The sequence below is a fragment of the Otolemur garnettii genome, unplaced genomic scaffold (assembly GCF_000181295.1).
Source record: "Otolemur garnettii isolate 467f Iridium unplaced genomic scaffold, OtoGar3 scaffold00015, whole genome shotgun sequence".
In the NCBI taxonomy this organism is placed as follows: Eukaryota; Metazoa; Chordata; class Mammalia; order Primates; family Galagidae; genus Otolemur; species Otolemur garnettii.
Genome location: NW_003852410.1, coordinates 7,402,601 through 7,422,679, shown reverse-complemented (window position 1 = coordinate 7,422,679; position 20,079 = coordinate 7,402,601). Strand labels below are relative to the sequence as shown.

At 37.6% G+C, this 20,079-nt stretch overlaps 1 non-coding gene across 1 annotated transcript; it reads left to right on the top strand.

The window, feature by feature from the left end:
* Window positions 1–923: 923 nt before the first annotated feature.
* Window positions 924–1,027, top strand: LOC111723783. Its single transcript, XR_002772252.1, has one exon. It is a non-coding gene; the product is annotated as a U6 spliceosomal RNA (small nuclear RNA).
* The last annotated feature ends 19,052 nt before the right edge of the window (window positions 1,028–20,079 follow it).

The window sequence follows — 20,079 nt, the reverse complement described above, 5'->3', positions numbered from 1 at the left end:
GCCACGCCTATCACTTGGTCTTATTATTGGGGTAGGGTTTATATTTAACAAATGCATAGAAATCCTGCTAGGGCTTATTTTTTGGGTAGGTCTTATTTTTGGGGAAACACAGTAATATCAAAACCAAACCTCCAAATAGAGACAGATAACAGATTGGGGGAAACAATGCAGATAATATGGTAAATACTGTATTACTATTCTTAGTATACAACAAAGTCACAGGAACACCAATGGGAAAATGGTTAAAGAATGATAAAGATGATGAAATTGAGGCCAAATGTCTGGTTTCTGGTGAGGTTTTATTTATATTATTGCTTTGATTCCTATGTGTATTTGTTATCTATTGTCATATAAAATTTACCTCAAAACTTAGTAGCTTAAAACACTAAACCCTTATTGTCTCACAGCTTAGAAGCTGAGCTGGTTGGGGCAATGGTTACCTGAAGGCTTAACTGGGGCTAGAGGATCAATTTTCAAGATGGTTCACATACATGGATGTTAGCAAAGGCCTTAGTTTCACCACACAAATCTCCCCATAGACTGCATGAATATCCTCACAACAAGGTATCTATCTAACATCCCTAAGAGTGAATGATCCATGAAGGAACAGGAGGAAAGCCATAATGTATTTTTGGGATCTAACATCTGCCATTTCCACAATATCCCACTGGTTACAGAGATCAGCCCTATCCAGACTGGGAGAGGACTAAATTAGGACTTGAATGCAATAGACTGCCTCTTCATTAATAATAGAAAAGGTAAATCTCTCCTTTTCTCAATAAATATTTGAGTATCTGCAAGGCACCATCTAGAGTGCTATCCTGTAAAACTAATTCAAGACAGTAAACCTTAGAGTCACAAAGACTTCAAGCAATAGCATTATATCCCAATACTGAGCAAGAAATAAGAAATGCAATTTTCATGCTTGCTTTGGCAACACAAATACTAAAATTGGAATGATACAGAGAAGATTAGCATGCCCCTGCACAAGGATGACACCCAAATTCATGAAGCATTCCTTTTCTTTTTTAGAATGGCTTTTATTAAAAAGTCTACAAACAGTAGATGTTGGTGTGGATGCAGAGAGAAAGGAATGCTTATGTTGGTGGGACTGAAAATTAATCCAACCTCTGTGAAAAACAGTATGGAGATTTCTCACAGAACTAAAAGCAGATCTACCAATCCTACTACTGAGTAGTAGGGAAAAGAATCTCTTTTATCAAAAAGACACCTATACTCAAGTGTTTATTGCAGGACAATTCACAGTTGCAAAGATGTAGAATCACCCCAACTGCCCATCAATTCATGAATGAATTAACAAAATATGGTATATGTATAACATGGAGTAATATTCAGCAATAAAAGGGACAAATTAATGCCTTTTGCAACAATTTGGATGAAACTAGAAACCATCATCCTAAGTGAAATATTTCAAGAATGGAAAACAAGCATCACATGAACTCGCTATTTAATTGGAACTCACAAAGAGTGCAGGTTGCACAGAGGGAAGTAAAACTCAGTGGAAACCAAGCAGGGGGAAGGAGAGGAGAGGATGGGCAAAAACCCACCTAATGGGTACGTGTGCACTTTTGGCCATGACTCAAGCACTACAAAAGTGATCCATGTAAGCAAAATAATTTGTATCCCCTTAATATTTTAAAATAAAAAATGAAAAAGAAATGCAGTTTTCAAGTTTCAGTCTCAACTCTTCATTCCAGAAACATCTGTGGGCTCCTATGCTAATGAGAAGCTCAAAACTTTATTAGCCAGAGAGCTATCCATCTATGTCAAGATATCTCTGCCTCACAACAAACCTGTCCTAAGTATGTCAACACAAATTTCCATACGGAACCAGTAGCTTTCTAGCTATAAACAACACAAGAATTATCAACCAGTGCTTTAAAAGGCTTAGATTTAAAGCCTATAGAAATTTTCCAGTTTGTTTCAAATCTATCCTATGTACAAAAGATGATACTTCTAGCTCTTCACCCCTACAGTTGTGTGTTTTCCTTTGTCTACTACACAAGCAACACCTACTTATGGAGTATCTGTTAGAAGTCAAGCACTATACTTGTTCTGGGGAAACATACATTGCCTTTATGAGAGAAATAGGCATTGAACAAGAAAAATAAATAAATGCATAATGGAGCTTATTATTCTAAGTACCATAAAGCCAATAAGCAGAGGACTATGACAGAGAATGCTATGAGGAGGAAAGAAGAATGGGGATATGACTATTTCCTGAAATAATATGTAAGATGAGACCTGAAGGCCATTTAAAAGGCTAGAAAAAGCACTCCAGGACTAATATTTCAGAGTGGCAAATGCCAAGGCATGACGATGCTGGATCTATTGGATGAGTTTAGCTGAAATAGAGAACAAAGGGAAGAGTCTCTCAAAATGAGGTAATAGAGATAAAAGGCAGGGATCAAACAGCTCAGGGCCTGAAAGCCTGTGGTAAAGAGTTTGGATTTTATGCTAAGTACAAAGGAAAACATGCAGATGGTTTCATCAGGCAAGTGACAAGGTCAGATTCAAATATGTAGTTGGGGCATTCTCCATTAGACCTATGTGTGTTATGATAGCTGCCCTATGAAGGGCAGTCACAGCAAAGGAACTGAGCAGCCTTATTTGGCCCAGTGAAGTTCTATTCTTCATTAGAACAGTGCCATTTGCATTGGGCATTGAAATAAATGCAGATACTGCTACTGATGGTTAGTTTGTCCTCATTTACTGAAAGTGAAAGGTCTTTTCTCCATGACTCATTGACAAATCCTCCTGATCCTCCAAATTAAAAAGTTTTCAAACAAGTTGATGCATTAGTTCTTATGAGCCCAGACACACCAAGCATAACTCTTCCTGCCCCCTATATGTATGCCAGGACTTCACTGCTGCATCTTTCATCATTATGAGGGATATTCTTCAATATAATTTTCATGACATCATCTGCCATGTTCTCCTCTCAACATTTTTGGTGGGGTGACTGCTCAGTAATTATGAATGTCATATCTGGCATCTTTCAAAAATAAATCCCTGACAGAGATCTCAAGGAGAAGAAGAGTCATAAAAATGTCTCTACTGGCAAGTGCTATGAACCACAGACTTGGGAATAAACTGTAGGTTAGTCTTTTATATGTCAAAACTGACAATGGAGCCAAGAATGAAGATAAATTGAATTTGAGGACATCTTAATTTTCAGCAAATTGACTAACTCATTCTTGCATCCTTTTAAAGCATTGTGCCTTTTCATCAGGATAACTTGTTTTATAATGTTGTGAACTATTAAAGGTGGAAAGCACAATTCTGAAACTGTCCCTCTACTCAACCTTAACCCTATCTATCCAAGACCTTCAAAGCTCCATTTCCTCTGAGATGACTTTTCTAATTAATCCAACTACATGGTTTATTCACATTATCTGACATTACACATGGCCTCTGTTGTGAAGCCATAGCAAAGCAGCATGGATCTAATTTGGTTTTTCATATATCCCTATTCCCAAATAAGGAAATTAATAAATAAACAGAGGAAAATACTTGGGTGCAATGAGTTTTTTTAGATATAACTCCAGGAAGCAGCAGATAGGGAATGAGGACAGTGAAACAGACATGTAGGAAAACACAGTAAGAGATGCTAGTAATCAATGTGGGCAACTGGTGTTCAATGCAGCTGGAGACTAATTTTTAAGGGATCAGGTAGAATGCATCTAAGAATTTTCTTCTAAAGGACAGAGGCTGTCTATTCCATTCTATTTTCCATTGGTCAAGGTTTGCCCCTGGGGCATTAATTCCCCCACAATTCTGTGCTATCTATGAGGTAGACTAAGAGAGTTCCTGGGTCTTCAGAAAAAGTCCTGAGGCAGAGGTGGAATGTGCTTAAGATGGGGTATAGTCATCATGCATAGGACCTGTCCAGCACAGCTAAAACTAAAATTATTGGTGGATTAAGAAATTATAGACAGGCCACAAAAAGGGTCCGCTGCAGCACAGAAATGACTTTGATAAAATCAATATATCCACAGTCATTTCTCTTAGTGTCACAGACACTGACTGATCAGCTGACTCAATCTGAGAATGCTCAAGTACTAAATGAGCACTTATGGAGCACCAGCTGAACAACAGAAACGATGTAGAAGTTAAAGACAAGTTGACCAACTCTTAAGAAGCTTACTATCTTATAGGGATTATCAACAATTGCAAACAAACTGTGCTTCTGACTATTCAGAAAATGTGAAAGTGTCATGGGGTGGTTAAGAGATTTCACTCTGGAGCCAGGCAGAACTAGATTTTAAATTAATTTAGGATCTGCAGTTTAATGTTGCACAAGGTACTTGCCCTGTGTCATAATTTCTTTACCTGATGATTATAAAAATAATTATCTGCTTCATGGGGTCATTGTGAGAATTAAATGCATGCAAAGAACTAATAACAGTGCCTGGTACATAAGTATCTAGTAAATGTTGATTATTTTTGTGAAGGTTAAGAAGAAATTTAATAGTGGAATATTTGGGGAACCGAAGAAGTGTATCCATGTTAGACTCCTCCTCTTACTTAAATATAAATTTTCTATCACCCCAGGACTCTGTTCTAATAGCATTTTACCTTTTTAAAGTTACATTATCTCAGGAAGAACTACTTATATTGACCAAATGGTGGGCATTTGAAAGCACAGAAACACAGTACAAATACGTAAGCTGTGGACCAATACTAACATAATTTCAAACCCATGCATCTTGCCACTGCATGATCATGGGTAAATCTTTTAAAACACTCTGCCATTCATTTTTCTCATCTATAAACTGGGTTTAATACAACCTGCTACTGTAAAGAGTAAAGGGGCATTTCTGTAGGATTTCTAACACATTTTAGATCCTCTGAAGGAATACTATTGCCGCTATTCATTATTCATTCCATAGACTCTTAGTAGGCACCTACTATATATGAAGCACTGTTCTGGGTCTGGGAACAAGAGACTGAATAAGGTAGGGTCCAAACAGTCAAACATCCTACAGGTTAATATTATTAACACATAAACAATTATGGTCATTGAAAGGAACTCGAATTAGCAAGTTGCCCTAATATCAAATGTTATTTTATACTAATTTCAAAGATAGGGAAGGAGGAAGAGAGCAGTAAGGGAGAGAGAGGAAGGAAAGGAGAAGGGAGGAAGCAAACTACTTATCTTTCAGACAGGCTTTCTGGAAATGCAAGATAATGAGATCTATCTAAACTCACATCCTATCTAAACTCACATCACACTGCAGGCTTCAGAGTAATCAGAAGCCTGAAATACGAACTGAGCTCAGGGAAGGTTTTTCTAATAGCAGCTAAGAATATATAAGACCAACTGTACCCACCCTTGGAAGATGTAACAATTTTGCTCTTTTAAAAACTTTTAATCTAGGTGAAATGTCCACCAATGACAGTCTGGAAGGGAAACGATGCCATAAATTTGGGTAGAGAGAAGAAAACCAAAGGAGAAGATGGTGGGGATTATTTCACCAGCAGGGGTCCATATAAGAGCACATGTCTTTCCTAAATCACTGCCTTACTGAATATAATGGGGATATTCCAAAGAGGGGTCTAAGCTAGCACCCCAAGTTTCTTCTCAAGAATGGCTTTCATGATGAGCATAGTGCTTACAGATACACACACCTCCTTGGCTCAATAAACATTCCTTTATTACACTTGGAGAACATTTTATAGTTCACAAATCAGGTTAATGTCCATTATCTCACTGAATTCTCAAAAGAACTCTGTGTTATTAGAGCCTTTTTATCTCCACTTCATAGATAAACAGGCTGAGATAGGGAAAGCTTAAGCAACCTGTTTGAAATCCTACAGCAGAGTGGGAAACATTTTCATGTTGGAAGGCCACATTAATTTAGCTATAATCCAATAAGGCTGCTTTCAAGTAACTTCAATCAGATATACTTTTGAAAATTACATTATTTTATAAAAAATCAAACTAATATGGACCAAATAATTTCAAAAAAATAAAACAATTTGTTAATTTTAAAGTTAACCTTCTAATGACTCTTTGTGTCTCCTTTTTGTTGGAAAACATTCGAGTATATGGTTGCAGCAAAGCAGTCCACAGTTTTAGTTGATCCTCCATATCAGTGGTTTTCAACCTTTTTTTAAGGTCTTAAGTCTAAAGGTCCCCCATTCCTGTCTTATACCACGATGTAAAAGAGTAAGTGAAATCTAAGTCTCCTGGTTCCATCATCAGGGCATTTTTTCACACTTTTGTGCAGCTTCTGAGGATAGGGAAGTTTACTTCAAAGGAATGAGAAGGCAGTAACAACACAAAGCAATTTGTCTCCAGACTCAAAGACCTTGAGGTCAGACTCTCCCCACCCCCCCCAAAAAAAAACACTGTTGGTGAGCTGGGTGAGGTGGCACCCACGTACAGTCCCAGGTCCTCAGAAGGCTGGGGCTGAATCCAAGAGTTTGAGGCCAGCCTGGGCACCCTAGCAAGATCTCACTTAAAGAAAAAAACAGTAAAATGGTATTTCTGACTCTGTTCCATCCCTCCAGGAAGCCAAATATAAAAGTCTTCCTTTATGAACATGGAGCCTACTCCATGAACAGCGCCATTAGATTCAAGACAGCAAAGTTTATCTAAAACTAATTGGTGAATAATGAAGTTGCTAAGGTTTATGAGCCTTGTACTAACACTAATACATATAAAACAACAATAAAATTGTAACCATTGACAAAACTAGCCTTCCATGGAAAAATGGGAGGCTTTTTCCCTTGGCTTATAGGCAAAAACAGTATTGGACAATTTTAGGAGAACAAGATCACTTTCTGTTTCATGGTCTTAAATAGAAAATAGAATAAATAGCTTCACTCTTAGAAATAAACTTTGATTATTTGATAATAGAAAGAGTAAAAGTATAAATTATCTTCTAGTTAAATTTCAAACATTTATATAAGTGAGGGCATCTATATAATATCATATCCTCAAGACCAGCCATGGTCAAAGATAAGAGAATAAGACAGAGCCCCTTTACAACTCTTTCTACATATATGATTATCTGCTTTCAGAGAGGGGTACCAGAAAAAAGTATAATTTTAAAGAGAAATAGACTGATCCCCCCCCCCTTCCGTGGGCTTATAAGAATATGTTATCCTCCTATGTACCTTCCAGATGGCTGGCTGGGTGAATCTGTTGAGTACTGAGGAAAATCTACCTCAAAACAACTATTTTGGTTCTTTCCCAGTGGGTATTGAGATGTTCTTCCTAAGAGGACCAATTGTTTTCAGAAGTCAGCCTAGAGAATGCTAGCATGCCCTGGCATCCCTACTGAGGAGGACCATGTCTTCACAGTGGCTCTAGGACCACATTGACCAATACAGTTACTACAAGCTAGACATAGCTACTGAGCACAGTCCAAGTGACATGGACTATACTTCATCAATACATACCAGATTTTGAATACTTGGCATGAAAATAATTTGATATCACATAAAAATCTCTATATGGATTACATGTAAAAATGATAATAGCTTGGATAAATTGATTTAGCTAAAATATACTACTAAATATATGATTTAAAGTAATGTCATCTGTTTCTTTATATTTTCAAAAAATGTAGCCACTGGAAAATGTTAAATTACAAATGTAGTTCACAGATGTGTATTACATTAAATTTCCATAGACTGTGCTACCCTAGAGGGCATAACCTTGTTTCCCAAAAGATTTATCAAGCCATTTAAGTAGGTTTAAAAGGAGAAGGGTATAATATCATTCTAATATCCTTGAATTCAGGTAATTTGGAAATTGCTTACTTGCTTTCCCGTGTGCTTTGAAAATAGAAAGATGCAAAACGACATGTTTGTTTATCTAGCTGTTTCTGGGAGTTTGATCTTTCATGGTCTCCAATAAGAACAGTGTTAACTGATCTATAGGGATTCAGCATTGCAAGTGATGGGGCATGTGGGTGTTTAATTGCTACATTTGAGGAGACTACTTATAGCTCAGCCGTTAGAAGGTGGTGGCTGATGAATCTAAGGTTAAAGGTTGAATCACTACCCAGCACACTTAGCTCAGCTTTTTTTGTGGACCAGCAATACACTCTCCACCTGTGATTGCTTCCTTGCAAATGTTCATTCTTAGTTATAGTATGGGCCAGGGAATTAACGGTACTGTACACTTGTCAAATCCATCATCACTACTATAAAAAAAAAATCTATTCTATTCTTTAGGAGAACAGCATCACCTGTACCACCTTTTCATATAAAGGAAAGCATACTATTTTCCTCTGTTAAAAAAGAGGGTTTTTCTAAAACCTATGTTACAAGTTCCAAAAGTTAAGCAAAGGCAAAAACTTATAGTATTGTATCCATTCCTCATTTGCTTCCAAAGAAAACATTCTTAAAGCTACAGAAGGTCCAGGGTTGGTTGAGTTAAATCCTACCCATCATCTAGATTTAGAAGATCATAAAGAAATACATTTATGCTTCATATCCTTTTTCAGAACTTAAGTAATTCAGTGCATTACATTCTCGCATAACTTATTCCTCAAATTGCCAAGAGGCAGTGGCCAGTAGTGCTGTGAAACAGAAACTGGAGTCCAGAGATCCAGATCACAGCCTGAGTCTGCAGCAAGGACTGTGTGGGTTGAGACAATTAATTTCTTTCTATAATTGCAAGTATCCACCTCTATAAAAGCAGCTTTTGAATTCACATTTAGTCTAATTCTATGATTTCAAAGCATACAAGTTGATCACCTTGAAGAGCCAAGTCAACATTAACTTTTCCCAAATCCACTTTCTTGTGTTCCTTTTCGAGAGCAACAGAGGTGACGCCTCATGAATTTGGCTGACCTTCATTTTCAACAGCTGTGCCAAGCAGCTTTGGAATAGGCTCCTGCCTCCAGTGGCTTTTGCACCTGTGGTCTGGCTGGCTTGCACTTTCTGTTTCTGCCTGTCCTGGCAGCAGGCTAAGTGAGAGCAGTTGCCTATGGTGTTCTCTGGGTGTCCTGTCCCTGGCGACTAAGCCAATTGATACCTATGGGGCTTGTCAACACCTAAGGCTGTCTCTCCTTCTCTTTGGCTCAAAGCACAGTTTTGGGAATTGCCTTGGCTAGGCCTAGCTGAAGAACTGCTTTCTTCTTTTTTATGTCTTTATTAAGTCATAACTGTGTACATTAATGCATTTATGGGGTATAATGTGCTGATGTGATATACAATGTGGAATGTTCACATCTAACTGATTAACATAACTGTCTCCTTGCTTACTTGTTAAGGAAAAAACATTCATATTCTATTCTTAATAGTATAGAAATGTATCACTGCATCATGCACATTAGGTTGGACTCCCCAAAAGCCTTCCCTCCTTTTAGCCTCCCCCCTCCCCTCCCCTCTCTTTCCTTCTCCTTCCTTCTTTCTGGACTATAATTATGTTTTACCATTCCTATGAATGTGTAAATGAGTATATACTGATTTCATAGTAGTATTAAATACATTGGATACCTTTTTTTCCATTCTTGAGATACTTTACTAAGAAGAATATATTCCAGCTCCATCCAGGTAAACATAAAAGATGCAGATGGCTGCATAGTATTCCATGGTGTACATATACCACAATTTGTTAATCCATTCATGGGTTGATGGGCACTTGGGTTGCTTTCATGACTTGGCAATTATAAATTGGGCTGCAATAAACATTCTAGTGCAAATGTCTTTGTTATAAAATGATTTTTGATCATCTGGGTAAATACCTAGTAGGGGGATTGCAGGAACAAACAGGAAGTCCACTTTTAGTTCCTTAAGTATTCTCCAAACTTCTTTACAAAAAGCCTCTATTTTCAGGTTATGCCTCTGACAAAAGTCTGATAACTAGAATCCACAGAGAGCTCAAACTAATCAATAATAAAAAAACAAATAACACCATTTCTATGTGGGCAAGAGACTTGAACAGAAACTTCTCTGAAGAAGACAACGTGCATGGCTTATAAACACAGGAAAAAATACTCACCATCTTTAATCATCAGAGAAATGCAAATCAAAACCACTTTGAGACATCATTTAACTTCAGTAAGATTAGTCCAGATAACAAAATCCCAAAACTACAGATACTGGCGTGGATGTAGGGAGAAGGGAACACTTCTACACTGCTGGTGGGAATGCAAGCTAAAGACCTGCTTTCTAAAGTCAAGGTTGACCTTTTATTAAATACTAACCTACAAGAATGGCAGAATAAAGTGGTCCCATAGTAACTTGCTGACATTAATAGATCCATAGAATTTGGACACAGAATACTAAAATAATCATAAGATATAACATTGAACACATAGTACAAATGAGATAGTGTTAAGAAGTATAGGCTTGGTGCCTCTGGCTCAAGCGGCTAAGGCACCAGCCACATACACCTGAGCTGGCAGGTTCAAATCCAGCCTGGGCCCACCAAACAACAATGATGGCTACAACCAAAATATAGCCAGGAGTTGTGGCAGGTGCCTGTAGTCCCAGCTACTTGGGAGGCAGAGACAGGAGAATTGCTTAAGCCCAGGAGTTGGAGGTTGCTGTGAGCTGTGATGCCCAGCACTCTACCCAGGGTGACAGTTTGAGGCTCTGTCTCAAAAAAAAAAAGAAGTATATCTATATTTCTAATGAAATAGGTACTATGATTAGTGTAATTTTGCAGATGTGGAAACTGAGGTTTACAGAATAAGGTAACTTTCCCATAGAGTCACAGCTACTAAGTGACAGACGTGGGATTTTGAGATAGGTAGACCTGCTTGTTCTAGAGCTTATGCACATACTTAACCATCATGATGTCTTTTTAGAAATCACTGTGCTGCAAAAAAAATCATCGTTGGTATGCTTGAGTTGATTATTTCTTCTGCCTGAGAGTCCAGAAAAATTTAAAATAATTGTACATTAGAAAAGTACTAACAGAACTGTACATTCTAAGCCCATTGAAAAGCAGGTGCTGATGTTACTATTTATCTGTGAGACTCCTCAGGTTAGATGTTACTAATTATTTCTGAGCCTCCTTCTACTCCTGTTATTCTGCTTTCTTCTTTTCTAAGGAGAAAGGCTGTCAGAAGATTATGCACACCTCAGCATAATGCAAACAATTGACAAATTTCTATAGTTTAACATTCAGTGCCAGGAGGCATCATAGAGTAGTACTTCTCTTGGTACATCCCTGAAAGTTTCCTTGGAAGAAACTGAGAAATCTCGGACATTTCTGCATTAATGATCAAGTGCCTGTTTTTATCCTTTAAATTAATTCAATATATGCTCTTCCTTCTAAAGGTAATTTAGATCATGCCATAGCACCACAGCCTGCCCGCCATTCTGAACAGAATTCTGCTTCTGGAGCACATCAATGTTTACTCAAGGGATCAACCTTAAAAAATTACCCACCAATGTATATTTCAGTGGTCTACTCCAACACTTACCCGACACAGCGAACAATCTTCTGTTTCACCCATTTCCTCAATACCAACACATTTTGCTCAGCTTTTGAGAACTACTTTTGGAATCTAACTGTTCAGGAGGGAGCTTATATGCAGCAGAAGAGATAATAAGAAATCATGTTTGCCAGTAGCTCATCTAGGGGAACAGCTGGGGGGAGAATGAAACTTATTAATAGGCCCCTAACCAACATTTCTTATTGCTTTAAAGCTGCCAAGTTCATAACAACCTTACTGTGTCCTAGTCTCAGCCACTGTATTTATTTCTTCGATGCAGGGCTGACCTCTGTATCTCCTCCTAAATCCATGTTGATTTATAGGTAGCACCTGTCGTGAGGCTATGGCTCATGTTATAAAATAAATGAGGGCTGCTCAGTCATTTCCCCCAATCAGCTGCAATTTTAGCAGACCCAAAACCTACTAGACCTGGATCCTCAGAGAGTCAACTGAGGTGGTAAGAAAAGGACTTACTAATAACGACAGCTGCTATTTACTCATTGCATGCCTGTCCTTTTATATCCATTATTTCCATTTTGATGACAACCTAAGAAAGGTTGAGTTTCTGAGTTGAGTGAATTAAAGATTAGAGAATATTATGATTTAGCCAAGATCACACATGTACTGCCTGACAGAGAAATGATGTGCATTGAACTCTCCCTGATTCCATATAATACTTCTGAACCATTATTGCCTCCAAACAGAAGGCAAGAAACTTGGTCAGAGTCCTTGGTGACTTTAACAAACCTTACTTTATTTTCACTCTGGATCTTAAATGGTTCAGCTCTGTAATAGAACTAATGCTATTTAGGCTTAGTTTAGTATGCAGTCCTGAGAGTTAGATTACACAGGTTTAAAACCTAGTCCCATCCTTGTTAGCTGGATGCCCTTGAAGAAGTCAATTATCTCAGTTCAGATCTCAAAGTCAATTAGCTTTATCTCTAAAATGGGGATAATAGAAATGCCTATCTCAGTGGATGTTGAGGAGATTAAACAAGGTAAAAATATGTAGAGTATTTGACATTAGCATATGGTAAGCATTCTTCTTCTTCATCATCATTACGGTATCATTATAATGACATTATTTTTTTCCGATCTTACTAGACAGGATGTTTTTGAGGGTTGAATTAGAAAACATGTAAAATGCACTTCATATAATAAAGACCTATATAGACATAAGGAAATAATACTACACATTTCCCATGTTATGAAACTATAATAAGGATTCATTTGAAGTTGGGAGAAAGTTCTAGGCTCCCCACTTAAACGTGAGGAGTCTGAAGTCTTATTTACTCTAGGTTCAAAAAAGAATAAATTTCAGTACCCTGTACTTATATATGAATGAAAGAGAGCCACTGGTTGATAATCTGAAAACATGTATAAAATGATATTCTCCTTTGATTGGCCTGGAAGTTACTGAGGTCATTAAGGCATTTAGCTGGACACTGAAGAGTAGCCTGAATACCAAGATGCCTGGCAGTAGATACTACAGTGAAAGACAAAAAGTGGAAACTGCCTAGAGTATAAAAGAGAGATACAGGTCTCTCCATCTGAGAAGAAATGACTATAGAGTATAGAGGTTTGGCATCAGGCTGCCAAATTCAAATCCCAAGTGTGTTTATCAGTATCTCAGTTCCCTTGTCTGTAAGGTCCAGCTTTTAGTACCTACCTGACAGGGCCACTAAATATGGCAAGCCATTTAGCATAGACTATTAAATAAAGTAGATATGATCACATAAGATATACCATATGTTTGCTAAGGTAAACTGTAATCCAAATGTTTTCTTCAACTTCCTATGAAAGTTTGGGTGGTGATAATGTTAGAATGAAAAAGGTCTAAAATTGGGAGAAAGCTGTAAAATGAGCTATAAGTAGGTGTTTGTGCCCTATCTCAATAAGACGTGGTCAGAAACCTACACCTTGGAGATAGGCTTGACAGCTCTTGTTTGGCTCTCTGACCTTCTGTGGAAAATCAAATCTCCCAAGTTGTTGAATATAGTCCGGTCTTTTTGGTCTTTTAAGTGGTCCCAGGCCATAAATACAGAAAACATGTTTCTGGCCCTAGTACCAGAACCCATCTTTTAAGTGCCTAGATTTGTATCCTGGCTCCATCACTTACTAACTATTAGAACTTAGGCAATTATTTAACTTCACTAAGCCTCTCTTTTCCCATCCGTAAAATGGAGGCAATGAAATAGGGATACTGGGAAAATTCAATAAGACAATGATGGTGTAGTAGGCAGAAAAATGCCCCTGTCCTCAAAAAACTGTCCCTATCCTAATTCCTAGAACCTGAAAATACATTGTGTTACATAGTAAAAGGGATGCTCTGCAGATGGATTAGGTTACATATTTTATTCAATAGGGAGATGTCCCTGGATTATCTGGGATGGCACAATCTGATATTCCCTTAAAAATAGAAAAGGAAAGCAAAACAGTAAGAGAAAAAGCAGCAAGGGAGTTCCAAAGCATAAGAGAGACTTAACCCACTCGAGCTGGCTTTGAAGACTGAGGAAGAAGGCCACAAGCCAAAGAATGTGGATGTCCTTCAGAAGCTAGAAATGTCCCTCAGTTGATAAACAGCAAGGAGATGGGGACTTCAGTCCTACAAAAGCAAGAAATTAAATCCTGCCAACAACCTGAATGAGCAGTAATCAGATTCTCCTCTATAGCCTTCAGAAAGAAATGTGATCCTCCTGATACCCTGATTTTAGACCAGTAAGATCTTTACTGGGCTTCTAAAATGTTGAATAAAGAAATATTTTTTTTATTACCACAAAGCTCTAACTTTGTGGTAATTTGTTATGGCAGCAAAGGAAAAGTGGTACAGAATATCAAGCACTTGGAATGTGCACAGCACACAGTAAAAACGAATTAAAATCCAGCAATGTGACAGTGATGATGATGTTGATGAGGAGGGGGATGACAATAATGAACTCTTACATTACATCTGAAATTAAGAATGTTAAACATTTAATCAAAACTAAATATTATTTTGTGTCTATAATCACAATATTAACTTTTTTTCTTTTTGAGACAGAGTCTCACTTTGTCACCCTCAGTAGAGTGCCCTGGCATCATAACTCACAGCAACCTAAAACTCTTGGGCTCAAGCAATTCTCTTGCCTCAGCCTCCCAAATAGGTGGGACTATAGGCACATGCCACAATGCCTGGCTATTTTTAGAGACGGGGTCTTTCTCTTGCTTAGGCTGGTCTCAAACCTGTAAGCTCAGGCAATCCACCTGCCTTGGCCTCCACAATATTAACAGTTTTGAGGCCATCCTATGTATTAGATATCATGTTAAATGCTTTCTATATATTAAATTTTGTTTTCTAATCCTCACAACTACTCTATGAAGTAGATAAAATTATTCCCATTTTCATGAGATGAAATTGAAGCTCAGAGAAGAGAAGTTAATTCATCTTATACTAAATTTTGCTCTGAGTGATTTATGTTATGCAGAAGTTATCAAAGACACATGACATTCCTAAGTGGGAGGGGAAGTGCATAATGTCCCCAAACACAGAAACACAGCCCAATGGGTTTACTCCTTTAATGGGCATAGATACTTACGCAACCTTTTCTTTCCATCAAGGCCAAACGCGATACAGTTCAAGCTCTTTAAAATCAAGTTAAGCAGGAAAAGGTAGGTGCACAGAAACCTTAGAACTTGAAGTTGTTTAAGAGACATGAAAGAATTATGCTTTCTGAATAAGGCACTCCTAGGTATGTGACTGCTGAGAGCCCAAAGCATGTGAGTTTTAAATAAGGAAACCAATTCTAAATACTCAGCAGTTCAAGAAATACGAAATGGATTTTAGGCAGACTGAGACATAGTTTAGAAATGGGGTCAAATGTGCAGGCTCTTTTGACCAAGTCTTAAGGGATGATTTTATTTTTCCTTTCCAAAGCAGAATCCAATTTTAGGTCACTCGTTATGTCCCAAGAGAAACCCATAAAGTTACCATTCACTATGTGGATACCACAGAATTTTCTAATCCAAATTTTAGACTACTGTTTTCCAAAATGTAGTCAGACAATCACCCATATAAAAATTACTTGCTTTGCCTGATAGAAATATATGTTCCCAGCCCTCCCTAACAAGCAATGAATTTGCAGAAGCCCAAGAATCTATTTCTAACAAGTTTCTTAGGTAATTCTCTTGCAAATTCAAATGTGAAAAATCCTTTTGTAGAGATTTTCATGGACATCCAAAGATAAGTCAGTCCTCATCAGAAGATATTCCTGCCAATTGGTGGCTCATGGGAACCCCAAAGGGGGCAGGTAGATTGCTTGAGCTCAGACACTCAAGACCAGCCTAAGCAAGAGCAAGACACAATCTCTACTCTAAATATAAAAATTAGCCAGGTGTTGAGGCAGGCATCTGTTGTCCCAGGTACCTGGGAGGCTGAGGCAAGAGGATTGCTTGGGCCCAAGGGTTTGAGGTTGCTGTGAGCTATGATGACATTACCTAGGGTGACAGAGTAACACTCTGTCTAAAAATAAAAATAAAAATAATTCCATAGCTGGCCCCCATAGAGCACTGAGAAAATTGTAATTCTCACCCTATAGCCAGGGTTTCACAAAAAGCTGATTAACTGCAATGTAGGATGGACAGACATAACTAATACATAGTGGTATAAGTAACTCCTTTGGGCATACAGAAACAGAGCAATTAATTCTTGCCTGGGCTCTCCCTCCAGGATTTTAGGAAAAAATATTGGTTGGGTTAAACTTAAAAATTAGATCATCAAATTAAGGTGTGGGATGGAGAAAGAACAGGTTCCACAAGCAACAGAGGGACAAGACCAATGTGAGCAAAAGCACAAAGGCATGTCCAGGACAGATGCTACTGTGGAAAAATCAACTGTGGAGAAATGGTGTTCAAGGTCTATAGGTAAAAAAGTTAGAAAACTAGTTGAGCTGGAGGACATGTCAGGTACTGATGACCACAATAAGCTGAGGTGGGGGGCATTTCAACTCTCTGAAGAAATTGTATGGTTTCAAAATGAACTGGGCTATGCATTAGTTTCTTGTTGCTACTGTAACAAATTACCACAAATGGATGGGTTAAAGCAACAAAAATTTCTTCTCTAACAGATCTGGGGGTCAGAAGCCCAAAATCAAGTGTTAGCAGAGCTATGCTCCATTATTCTTTTTTTTTTTTTTGAGACAGAGCCTCAAGCTATCCCCCTGGGTAGAGTGCTATGGCATCACAGCTCACAGCAACCTCCAACTCCTGGGCTCAAGCGAGTCTCCTGTCTCCACCTCCCAAGTAGCTGGGACTACAGGCACCCGCCACAATGCCTGGCCATTTTTTGGTTGCAGCCATCATTGTTGTTTGGCGGCCCGGGCTGGGGATTCGAACCGGCCACCTTAGGTGTATGTGGCTGGCGCCTTAGCCGCTTGAGCCACAGGCATCAAGCCTATGCTCCATTATTCTAAATGCTAGAGTAGAGAATCCTTCCTTGCTCCTTTGAGCTTCTGGTGTCTCTAGGCATTCCTTGGCTTGTGGGCACATAACTCCAATCTTTTCCTTTTCTTCATACAATGTTCTCATTTTCTCCTGGTCTGTCATCACACCCCCCTCCCTTTAATCTCTGTAAGAACACCAATGATTGGATTAAGGACCCATCCAGATAATCCAGAATGAGCTCATATTGAAAAAATGTAATTACATCTTAAAAAACCTTTTTTTTCCCCCCATATAAAGTCACAATCACAGGGGGTTAGGACATGGACATACCTTTTGGGGACCACCATTGAATCCATTATAGGCTACTATTAGGCAATAAAATAGAGAATAGTTTTTAAAGACAGATTTACCTTGGTTTGAAAATCAGTTATGCTACTTTTTGGGTAGATAGCATGGAATAAATGTATACACTGATGACAATTATTATTAAATATTTTATAGGGTTATTGTGAGGATTACAATAATGCCTATATTTACCAAGAATGTCCAGAATAGTATCTGGTGCATAGTGGAGTCTCAATAAATTGTAGCTAATATTACTAGTATAAAAGTACTAGGACTTTGTGAAATGTGTTAATGAGGGAGTGTAGGTTGGGGGCTGAATGCACAAAGTTGAAAAATCAATGCTTTGGGTATAATTCTTAGCTCTATAATAGACTATGTGACCTGAAGAAAGTGACTTTGTCTCCTGAAGTTTTTAAAATATGATGTTTGTAAAATGGAATTTATATTTATTATATGAGTGGGTTACTTTTAGAGTCACAAGAAGTAATGTATTCAAAATATTTATTCCAGTGCCTAGCACATATAACCAAGCTACTAAATGAGGAAAGGTGTACAAAAAAACATAGTCACTCACACATAGAGACCTGATGTTTAGAACGTAAATAAATTATTTTTGTGTGTGGTTCTCCCACAAACTGTCATCAAATTTTGTGGCTCAGCCTTGCACAAGAAGACTGACTTTATAGAAAGGCAAGGACCTGCTCCCTGGATCACATTTCTTATCAAGGTAAATATTGCTAAGAACTTTATGGTAACTTTTTCAGGGAAAGGAGTGACAAAGAAGAAATGTAAGCTCTCAGGGGAAGACCTGCCTGTGGAGTCCTGGAACCATTTCTGCAGGCTTAAGTGAAGGCTGCTGCACTAGGAGCTTTGTCCCTCATTGCTTGTCCTCCTTTGTTATGATCCTCAGAAATTAATTCATAAGGAAAAACAAAGTTAGTCAACCAACACCTACTCAGACCAAAGAAGCTTCACAAAGCCCCTATTATAAAGAGAAACAAACATGATAATCTACTCTGATACTGAATGTTCTGTCTTTACCTCAACAAAGCAGAGTTTTGTTTGAAAAATAAAAATTCAAGAAAGCTAACTGATGCCAGAGTGTCCAGGCAAAGCAAATCTGGGCAGCTCTTGTATACATTTGATGCTGGTGTCATTGAGCATAATACAAAGATTGTAGCAAAATCACACAGTGAATCACAGAATAAGGTGGAGATGCTGAAAGAGCCTACACATTGTTCTAGGCTTTGGGAGCTTTCTGAGTATGAAGATGACAGGTTCCAAAACAAACACAGCTTAAAATGTTCATGGAGAAACAAATCAGAAAGGTGCATAACCACAGAAGAGAAAACAAGTAAATTCAAATATGCCTAAAATAGAATACACTATAGAAATATTCTAAAAATTCAGATCTATTCAAATACACTGGGACAAGGAGAGTGATCTATTGGCATGAGTAAGAGAATAAGAAAATGGTACAAACAGGCCATATTAATTTTCAATGAAAAAAGCCACATAGAAAAGGTGAAATTAAAACTAGGTTTCTCAATAATCTCTTATCTGGACCCTTTCTTCTCATTCTGACCTGGCTATCTCCTTCACTGAATTTCTACAGTAATTTCTAATGGGTCTCCTTCTTAACTTCCAATTTTAACCCATTCTTCTCACTTCTGCCACTTCAGCTTTATTTCCAAAGTGCACAAGCAGTTAATATATTGGAATAAAATTTCACAGGTGTCAATATAAGACATGGAGAAAGTTTAATAGTAAGGAGAAGAATAGCTTTACTTTTGATAGGCAAAACTCATTTATTTTCTAAAGTTGATAAACTTAGAAATTAGATAATGTATATTATTTAAAGATAAAAAAAGGATACTAGTACTAATAGAGAACATAAACTTACCAAATTACTAGTGCTGACTCATTGTATGTATACATAAACTAAACAATAAAAAAAAATAATAAACCTTGGGCGGCACCTGTGGCTCAGTGAGTAGGGCACTGGCCCCATATACCAAGGGTGGTTGGTTCAAACTCAGCCCTGGCCAAACTGCAACAAAAAAATAGCTGGGTGTTGTGGTGGGCGCCTGTAGTCCCAGCTACCTGGGAGGCTGAGGCAAGAGAATCGCCTAAACCCAGGAGTTGGAGGTTGCTGGGAACTGTGTGACACCACAGCACTCTACCGAGGGTGATAAAGTGAGACTCTGCCTCTACAAAAAATAATAAATAAATAAAATAAACCAGATAAAGCAATAAAAGCAGCAAAGAAGAAAAAATAGAAACTATGTAACATAAATGACAAAACAAAACCAAATCTGTCTATTAGGAAAACAAAGGTAAATAGCACAAATCCATGCATTAGAGGACAAAGACTTTCAGTTGATACATTTCACAATTCTTAGTATTTAAAAACTGTAAATGCTGTCTTACATGGCAAACCAAAAGCTAAGTAATTTAAAAAGGCTGACATTGTGAAAAGATGGCTAAGTTTTACCAGGCAAATGCAAATTAAAAGTGTTTAGGAGTTGTGATATTAATATTAGACAAAGCTAAACTTTTTTAAAAAGCATTACAGAAGATAAATAGATTAACTCAATAATTAATAATTAATACAGCAACTTAACCAAATAGGAAACAAATAGTATAATATGAAAGTACTTAAACTTTGTTCAAAAGCAGAAGCCCACCTAATTAAAAACATTTAAATACCACCCTTAGTTCCTGATAGTTCAAGTAGAAAACAATGGTATGGAGAATTGAAATAATGTAGGAAGTAAATTTAATCTAATACAAAGTATACAAGGTCTGACAATTAAGTTCATGAACTCATCCTAGAAAAAGTGTTAACATGTTTCATTGCTGAATATCCCTATAGTCACCTTCAAAG